The sequence below is a fragment of the Phocoena sinus genome, chromosome 20 (assembly GCF_008692025.1).
Source record: "Phocoena sinus isolate mPhoSin1 chromosome 20, mPhoSin1.pri, whole genome shotgun sequence".
In the NCBI taxonomy this organism is placed as follows: Eukaryota; Metazoa; Chordata; class Mammalia; order Artiodactyla; family Phocoenidae; genus Phocoena; species Phocoena sinus.
The window spans coordinates 16,408,646-16,417,686 of record NC_045782.1 but is presented as its reverse complement, the minus strand read 5'-3'; positions in this window follow the sequence as shown (position 1 = coordinate 16,417,686).

Here is a 9,041-nt window from a genome sequence, read left to right as displayed (position 1 = left end):
ACCTCTGAGCCTTTGCTCTTGCTGTTCCCTCCATCTGAAATGCCGTTCCCTCTCCCTGACTGCCCCAATTCTATCTATCAAGGTCTAGCTCAAGTCCCTGGGTCTGCTCAAAGCTTTCTCTGCCCACTCCAGCCCATGTGAATCTCTTCCTCTTGGAATTCTCCATAGTCTGGAACTCAGTCATGATCTTCTTGTTCCTGCAAAGTCAGGTGGCCAGGTTATTATCAGAGAGATGGGGAAAGGACGCTGGGAAGCAGAAGCAGCAACCGTCACAGCTGTCTACTCTGCTGGGAACCTGCCACACCAAACACATGTCCCCTCTGCCGAGAACCTGCCACATGCAACCATCTGACCCTCATTTGCATTCTGCGGGCCCCTCTTCTGGGAAGAGAATGCCATGAAGGCACACACAGATATCTGCCAACTGTATTTCCCAAATGACACCATATTATGAAGCTGGCATTCTGGAACACGCCAGTTTTTGTTGGTTTGGAGCACAGTTTCCTCAGCATCCAATCATCCCTGACAAAGTGACATGTTATCATTTGAAAGGTGCTCTTACACATAAGAATTTATTTTATCCTCATAACAATTCCATAAATCCCATTTTATAGATGAGAAAACTGAGACTGGGGCAGGGCAAGTGGTTTGCACCAGCTCACATGGCTAGAAGATAGCAAAACTAGCACTAGAGGCCAACCTCTTCAGACAAGGTCCAGGGTACTTTTCATCATACCATACATGGTTTGAAAAATGTCTGTCCTCTGCTGCATAGCACAGGGAGATGAGCTCGATGCTTTGTGATGACCTAGAGGGGTGGGATAGGGAGGGTGGGAGGGAGGCTCAAGAGGGAGGGGATATGGGGATATATGTATACATATAGCTGATTCACTTTGTTGTACGGCAAAAACTAACACAACATTGTAAAGCAATTATACTCCAATAAAGATGAAAAAGAAGAAAAAAAGAAAAATGCCTGTCCCTAAACCCAAGCCCACTCCAAACTGCTGAAACGTACACATAGTGGACATTACCCATACTGTCATTGACAGGTGACAAGCCTGTCAGTGTTCGTACCAGTTAAAATTCAGACTTTGACCTTAGCACAGAAATACTCCTACTTATTAATGTCTTGGTCTGGCATTTGGATTCTGTTGTCCACCTACATAACCTATACAGGAGCATCTGGGTCACCTCCATTATTTCCTGCAGTTCACACCAAAGGCCGGGGATAGACCAGCCTGGCATACCGGGCTCTGAGTGCGATGCAACTTCTGCCATTTGAGCTGAGTCGAGAAACCCCAAAGCTGTCTGTGCCAGTCACCTGGCTCTCTTGCATTATTCCCAACCTGCCTCTCTTCAGGCTCATTTCTGCCAGACACTGAGAACTTGACTACAGACCACTCTGCACGATTTACCTCTGTTTTCTGGTTTGACTCTTGACTTTCCCAGATAGACTTTGCCCTCCTGGTACCAGAAAACAGAGGTAGATTATAATGGGTCTTTATGTAAATTAATTAATGTCTGTAAGGTGCTTAGAACAATGACTGGCACATAGTAAGCACAAAGTAAGTGTCTGCTATCATTGTTATCATTATTATCCCCACCATGATCATATCACCATCATCTACCACCTGCCTGGTATAATACAGCTCAAATACTTAATCCAGCCTTCCCAATCCCTTGGTGTAAAGTCCCAGATCCATAGCATAGCTCTGCCTGGGCTCTTCTAGATCATCTCCTATGACTCTCCTCCTTGTGCTCCGAAACACCTGGACTTCCTTTAAGCCCACGGATGTGCCAAGCTCTCTAGATCTTTGCCCTGCTGTATTCTCCATTGAAATGCTCTTCATTTCCTGTCTCCCTCACCACCAAACCCCCCCAACCCCACAAATTTCATCCTTCAATTCTCAGCTGGAATCTTACTGCCCCCAGGACATCTCCTCTGTGTCAATTCCCCACCCAACACATCAAGATTAGGTTAGGTCTTCCTGCTACACTTTCTTATAGCATCCTTTAGTGACTATTCTAAATAGGTGTATAATTATGTCTTTAATGTCTGTCTTCCCACTACACTGTAAGCCTCATAAGAACAGGAGCCGCACTTAAAGATTCATTGCTGTATCCTCAGTGCCTAACAGGATTTTTAGAAGGAGAAGGAGCTTAAAAACACGCTGAATTGCACTGAACTGGATCGAGATAAATTGAAAAATGATGTTGGCATTGACGCCAATGAAACAATGACCTTCAAGCTTAATGTGCTATTATTTATTGACTGTATTTGCCATGACCTATTCAAAACCAGAACCTAGAATCTAATCTAGAATAAAAGGATGAAGAATGGAAGAAACAGATAATAGAATCAATGTTTCTTTGCTCATCTATAACTATTGCTACCCTGAAAGGAGACATTAACTAAAGCTGAAAGGAAAAGATGAAGGTCATGGGTATCAGGGATCAAACATCAATGAGCAAGTAACTCATCTCTGATTGGTCAACCCAGAGGATGCTGAACTTTCCCTTGTGCACAAGGATACTGCCCAGGACTATTGGTGATGTCTTTTGAAGACCACTGAAAATGCCTTCACCAACCCAAACAAAGCTGAAATGACCAACAAGGAAAGTAAAGGGCACCACAGCTCACCTGCCTTTTCATAGTGATGGTTTCTGTCTACCAGGACCTAAGGTTCAATTCACTTCCAGGCAACAAGGACCTGCCCAATCCCTCTCTCTGCCCACAACAGCTCACTGAGTAAGTTCTAATTTCTATGATGAGCACTGGAGGGCTTGCCCCACAAGATCCATCAGGCTCTGATCCATCACTGAGAACTTTTGTTTTTTCCTGTGGATTAAGAGTAAGAAGTTCTCCTGACAGCTCACTTAATGGAAGTGAGAACTAAATGAGATAATGATATGTGATAGCTTTTTGAAAAAGGTGAAAGTTTTATATTCAAATGTCATGATTTTATTGCTGTTAACAACAGCGATTGTTTCTTGCGTTGCCCAGTTAATTTTTTCTTTCCTGTTCTTAAAAAAAAAAAGAAAATAATAATTGCGGCATCCTTCTCAGGGGCATGGGAATGCTGTTTAATGAGAGCTTTCTAAACGGCTGTTTATTAATGCCCATAGAATCTCCTCTTTTACACATCTCTGTTGGAATGGAGAGTCCTCTAGAGAACGGATGGTATCATCTACCCTTTATGAAACGCCTCTTGGGTCTGCCTCAGCGTGGATGATAAAGTTGGGTGATTGATATGAACGCATGACTTTCCCCAGCTTCATTTCTGCCTTCTGCTTCCCTGACCCAGCCCTCTACCCCCAAATTTTCCTTGACTCCATCCGCAGTGCTTGTGAAGCGGTTTTAGCCCCTCCATAATTTCTATCAAGCCACTCTAAAGTTGCCTTACATAAACATGCAGTCCATAAAAACCAGTACGATGGTTGCCCAAATGCAGCTTCAGACCATCCCTTAGCTGCTTCCCTTCCAATCAGACTGTCACTCCAAGCCCCTCCTGTCAGGGGACTGTTGAGAATGCACAGCGACTACCCACAGCAGCAGCCACCACCTGGCTGAGTAATCCAATTCAACCCGGCAAAACCTGACTGCATGTTGGAGTCACACAGACCCAGCGTCAATCCTGGTTCTACCATTAGTGTCTGTGAGAGCCTGGGCCAGTCCTTCACTTCTCTGAGCCCGTGTCCTCATCAGTGGAAGCATGAATGCTTCCTCACGTGGTTGCTGCCAGAATTCGAGGTAACATACACCAAGCACCTAGCTCCATATCAAGTGCCCACTAAATACACACAGAAAGGGTGGATATTGAGTAAGTGCGAGAAACATTCTAGAGACGGTAGAATTCTTAGGGACAGATCAGAGTTGCCTGTGGACAGAGGTCAAGAAAGACTTTGCAGAGGAGCCTTGTAAAAGCCTTGAAAGAAGGGTGAGGAGTTTGGCAGATGGGCTGAGGGGAGGGCACACCGGGCAGGGGAACAGCACGAACAAAGCTGGGACTAGAGCCCAAAGCACTGGGCCCGCTGGGGCAGGTAACAGGATGCAGCTGGAGCAGAGTAGGATTGGGGAGGGAGCCCTGGGAGAGAAGGCAGAGCCAGGAAGAAGCTAGATCAGAAGCGCCTTTCAGGGTCATTGTTAAGTTGTAGGGGACATGGTTTGGCCCACAATATAGCGAGACTCTTGTCAGCAAGGGCCATGTACACAATACATTAATAGCAATTGGATAATGAAAATTGAATGTCATATATTAAAACCCCCAAAATGTAAGGGTCTCTGCACGATGGAGACGTTTGTCTTCTCTAATCAGAGAAGATGGCAGAATAATGAGAAGATGGGGAATAACGATGAGACTGGTTTAGGAGAACTGAGTCCTTTGGATGCTTCTCGTATTGGTGCATTAATGATGCTGTGAAATCTAGCTCCTGTCTAGTCCCAGAGGCTTGGATGGCAAGTCAGGTCTCCAAGTCAAAGCACAAGTCCTAAAAAAACAACCTTGGAGAGTCTTTCTATTTCAGCTCTTATTGTGTTCTTACCACACACAGGGCATTGCTTTTGGCTTTGGGGGCACAAAGATGAATAGGACCCAATCTGTCCCATAGGAACTTACAGCACAGCTGGGGAGACACAGAGAGGCCTCAGGGCCCACCGCAGACTGGTACCCACAGTGAATGTTCAAAGATGGTCAGAAGCTGGCTGAGGCTGGGTCTGAGTGGTTTTCCTCTGTTATTATATTAGACCCATGCTTCATTTTATCCATGTTGGAGTGGCCATCTTTTAAAAATATATATATGGGAGTTTTTTTCCATTAAGGAAAATGTGACAAATTCAGAAAGCTAGAAAGCTACCCATAATTTCACTACCACTCTTCACATTTTGGTGGATCTCTCTCCAATTTCCTTCTCTCTACATAGGCAAGTTTGTCTGACGGTGTGTTTGTTAAACGATCTCACTGTACATACACTTTTGTGTACTACTTTTTCTCAGGAGCTTCATATCATAGGCATTTTTCTTTTCACTAAAGATTATTTTTAATGATCATCTTTTAAAAACCTCATGACATTTGATCACGTGACTATGTGAGAGTCTACTTGGTCGTGTCCCTTATTGCACTGCAGGCTGTGTGGTATCCAGTGGTGGGCACAGGCTTTGGAGTCAGGCAGACCCGCGTCCGCTCCAAATCGCATTCTGACACTTAGCTGTGTGGCTTTGGACAAGTTACTTAATCTCTCCAAGCCTCAGTTTTGTCATCTGTAAAATGAAGATAATCAACCACTTTGCATGGTTTATGAGGATCAGAGCTAACACACGTAAAGCACTAAAAAAGCAAGTTAGAGTCCTAGAAATGAAAGATGTTCATCTTAAATTGGAAGATCTCAGAGGCCAGGACCTAAATCTAAGCATTTATGTATAGAGCCTAACACAGACACCAGCACACACAGGCACTTTTGCAGAGAGAGCCCCCAAAACGACCAATAGGACACCCCCTACAGCCGCAGCTATCCAAGGGTAGTGGTACAGAGGAAGAACACGGGCTTTGGAGCTCGACTGTGCTGGGTTTGAATCTCATGTCTACCACTGTGTGCCTCCGCAACTCACGTCACCTCCCGGAGCCTCATTTTTCTCATCAATGGGAATCATAAAGCAGGACTTTGTGAAATTTCAATCAAATGAACTATTGTATGGAAAGTGCTTAACACTGTGAACGTAATAGGTGCTTAATACATCTTCCCGCCTCATCCTCACCTCCCCTAGAATCTTTCTGGTTTTCTGGTGATGAGATGATGAACCTGGAGACAGAGCACAGAGATGCTCTCCCTGGATCTGCCATACACTACCCCATTTCAGGCCTCTTTGTGCCTCAGTTTCCCTCACTATACACTGGGAATAATAACTCCTGCTGCTTCCTTCACACAAGCAATGGGCAGTCAAGAACCAGAGAAAAGGAAAACGTGTTTGGAATAGAATCACCTGGTTGGGAGGTCTCCCTCTGGTCAATTTCTTCCTCTCCCCAAGGCCAGGCCCCTCAGTCACTGCCGGTAGTCACCCAACCAACTCCAAGGAAGGACATCCCAGAGACACCTACCATGGGGTCTCCGTCCCAAGTCCACTTCCTCATTTTCCAGAATTGTATTTCATAAGGAATAAATCCTTTAAAAGGTTTTCCTGAGGGGATAGAGCCCCCAGGCTCTGCTTCATCCAGGGTTTTGGTAAGGAGAACGGAAACCACGCTAGGCACCTCAAGAAGGGACTCACTACAGGAAATGAAGTGCTGCAAATCCATCTGGAAGCTGGAGAAGAAAGGTCAGGGAGGCTGCCACCAGCTTTCCGAGAGCAGGAAGCTGCTCCTGCTGTCCAGGCCGGGGACTGCAGGAAAGTGTGCCCAGGCATCATGGCTGCCTGCATCACAAGGCAGGAGACCCGCAGGGGAGGCCAAGAGAAATCTCCTGTCTGCCAAGGCCCACACCTCTGCCTGCTGCTGCTGTCGCCTCCCGTAACTCTTCCAAATCACACAAGGGCCTGCTGAGAGGCCGGTCCAGGAGGGATATATCAGCAAGAGACGGGGATGGAAGAAAACATGGAGAGCACATCCAATACCGAATCCTGAGGTTCAGGAGAAAGGGAAAACAAATATAAACCTTAAGCCCAGGGAGCAAGGAACTCAAAGGTATGGGGCTGAAATGACATGAACTGGGAGGGAGGATTAATGGCATGGGGATCACGGGCACTGGTTTTGAATTCAATCCTAGCCCCACCATCCACCAGCTGTGTGTGACCCTGGGCAAATTCCTTTACTTCTCTGGGCCTTAATTCCCTCATCTGCAAAGTGAGGCTAACAGTAGCACCTACCTCTCAGAGAAAATTTAAGTAAAGCACTTACAGCTTTACTGCCCGACAGGTAATAAGTATTAAAAATACATTAACTCATAAAAGTCATTCCAGAACACCTCTCCCAGCCCCTCTTTCCCCTCTACCATTTTCCCCTCTGCCTTCTTTCGTTTTCCCTGCAAAACCTAAAAAGGTGGCATTTTCAAAAATCCCTGCCTGCGGCAATGCCTCGTCTTTCTTCCTTTTGTTCCTGAGGACAGAGAATAAGTTGGGAGACCACCCTCTCTTGACCACGGAGGAAGCTAAAACATAAAGGACCCCAAATCCTATTAACGATGGTTGGGCCATTTAAAGAAAAATCATACAGTGAAATTGACTTCTGGGGGCAGAGTACAGGTCTATGAATTTTAACACATGTATCGATTCATGTGACTGTTACCACAATAGGATACAAAACAGCCATTTCACCCCCAAAATGGCCCTCATGCTACCCCTTGATAGTCACATGCTCCCTCCACCTCGAACCTCTGGTAACCACTGATCTGTCCTCCATTGCTGTAGTTTTGTCTTTTTGAGACTGTCATATAAATGGAATCATAACCTATGTACCTTGGTTACACGTCATCTATGCTTCTCTCGCTTGGCATAACGCCTTTGAGATTCACCCAAGTTGGTTCATGCATCAACAGTTAGTTCCTTTTGATTGCTGAGTAGTATTCCATGTTTGGGCCCTTTGAAGAGAATACTCAAGACATCCTCGGTGCTATTTCTTTGTGAAGGTTGCCTTAGTGAAATTCAAAGCAATTGGTTCCAAGTAATAAATGATGTATTTTTAAATAATTTCTTCAGCCATGTGCTTCATTCTTAGCTAATTTTTACCCTGTGGGAGGGTGATCCCCAAAAACATATAATCTAAATGTATGTGCTTCATTGAGGGAGGAGTACAGTAGCTATCACTGGCGTCCAGCCTCCTCACGTACTTCTCCTGCCTCCAGCCAGGCTCCAGGCTGCCCACGTGGTCTCACAGGCAGCCATACTGTGGATATTCTGTGACAGCCTCCAAAGCCATCTCTATGCCTACATCTGGTGGCCTTGGTTTCAGCTGTCTGATGCCTTACTACTGCTCCCCATGAAGAGAGCCAGTCATGTCTTTGGGGGTTCTTCACTGCTATGTTCACATCACTATCCTTTTTTTTTTTTTTGGCCACACCGCACAGCTTGCAGGATCTTAGTTCCCTGACCAGGGATCGAACTGGGGTGCTCGGCAGTGAAAGCACAGAGTCCTAACCACTGGACTGCCAGGGAATTCCCCACATCACCCTCCTTGATTTCACTCCTGTGAGCCCATTCATTCCTGTGGCTCGTTTCTCCCGTCATGATTCCATTGCTCTCACTGAGAAGACACTCTCCTGACCAGAGGTTTGGGTTTTTTTCGCTTCACTGAGATATAATTGACATGCAACATTGTGTAAAAGTTTAAGGTGTACGACATGTTGATTTGATGCACTTATATGTTGCAAAGTGATTACCACCATAGCATTAGCTAAGACCTCTATCACCTCATAAAATTACCATTTCTTTTTTTGTGTTGAGAACATTTAAGATATATTCTCTTAGCAACTTTCAAGTTTATAATACAGTATTAGTAGCTATAATCACCATGCTGTACATTAGACCCCACAGAACACATTCATCTTACAATTGGAAGTCTGTCCAGCATACCTCCTTTTACCCCACACTCCAGCCCCTGGTAACCACCACTCTACTCTCTGTCTATGAATTCAGTGTTTTAGATTCCTCAGATAAGTGGTATCATATAGTATTTGTCCTTCTCTGTCTGACTTAACTTCACTTAGCATAATGCCCTCAAGGTCCACCCATGCTGTTGCAAATGGCAGGACTTCCTTCTTTCTCGTGACTGAATAATATTCCATTGTATATTTACATATATCACATCTTCTTTATCCATTCATCCATTGACAGATACTTAGGTCATTTCCATATCTTGGCTATTGGGAATAATGCTGCAGTGAACATGGGAGTACAGGTATGTCTTCTAGATCCTGATTTCAATTCCTTTGGCGATACACCCAGAAGTGGGATTGCTGGATCATATGATAACTCTATTTTTAGACCCCATGCAATTAACAAGCATAGGAGCTACATTTATTTAGTGCTAGCTGTGTACCAGGCTCCAGCTAAG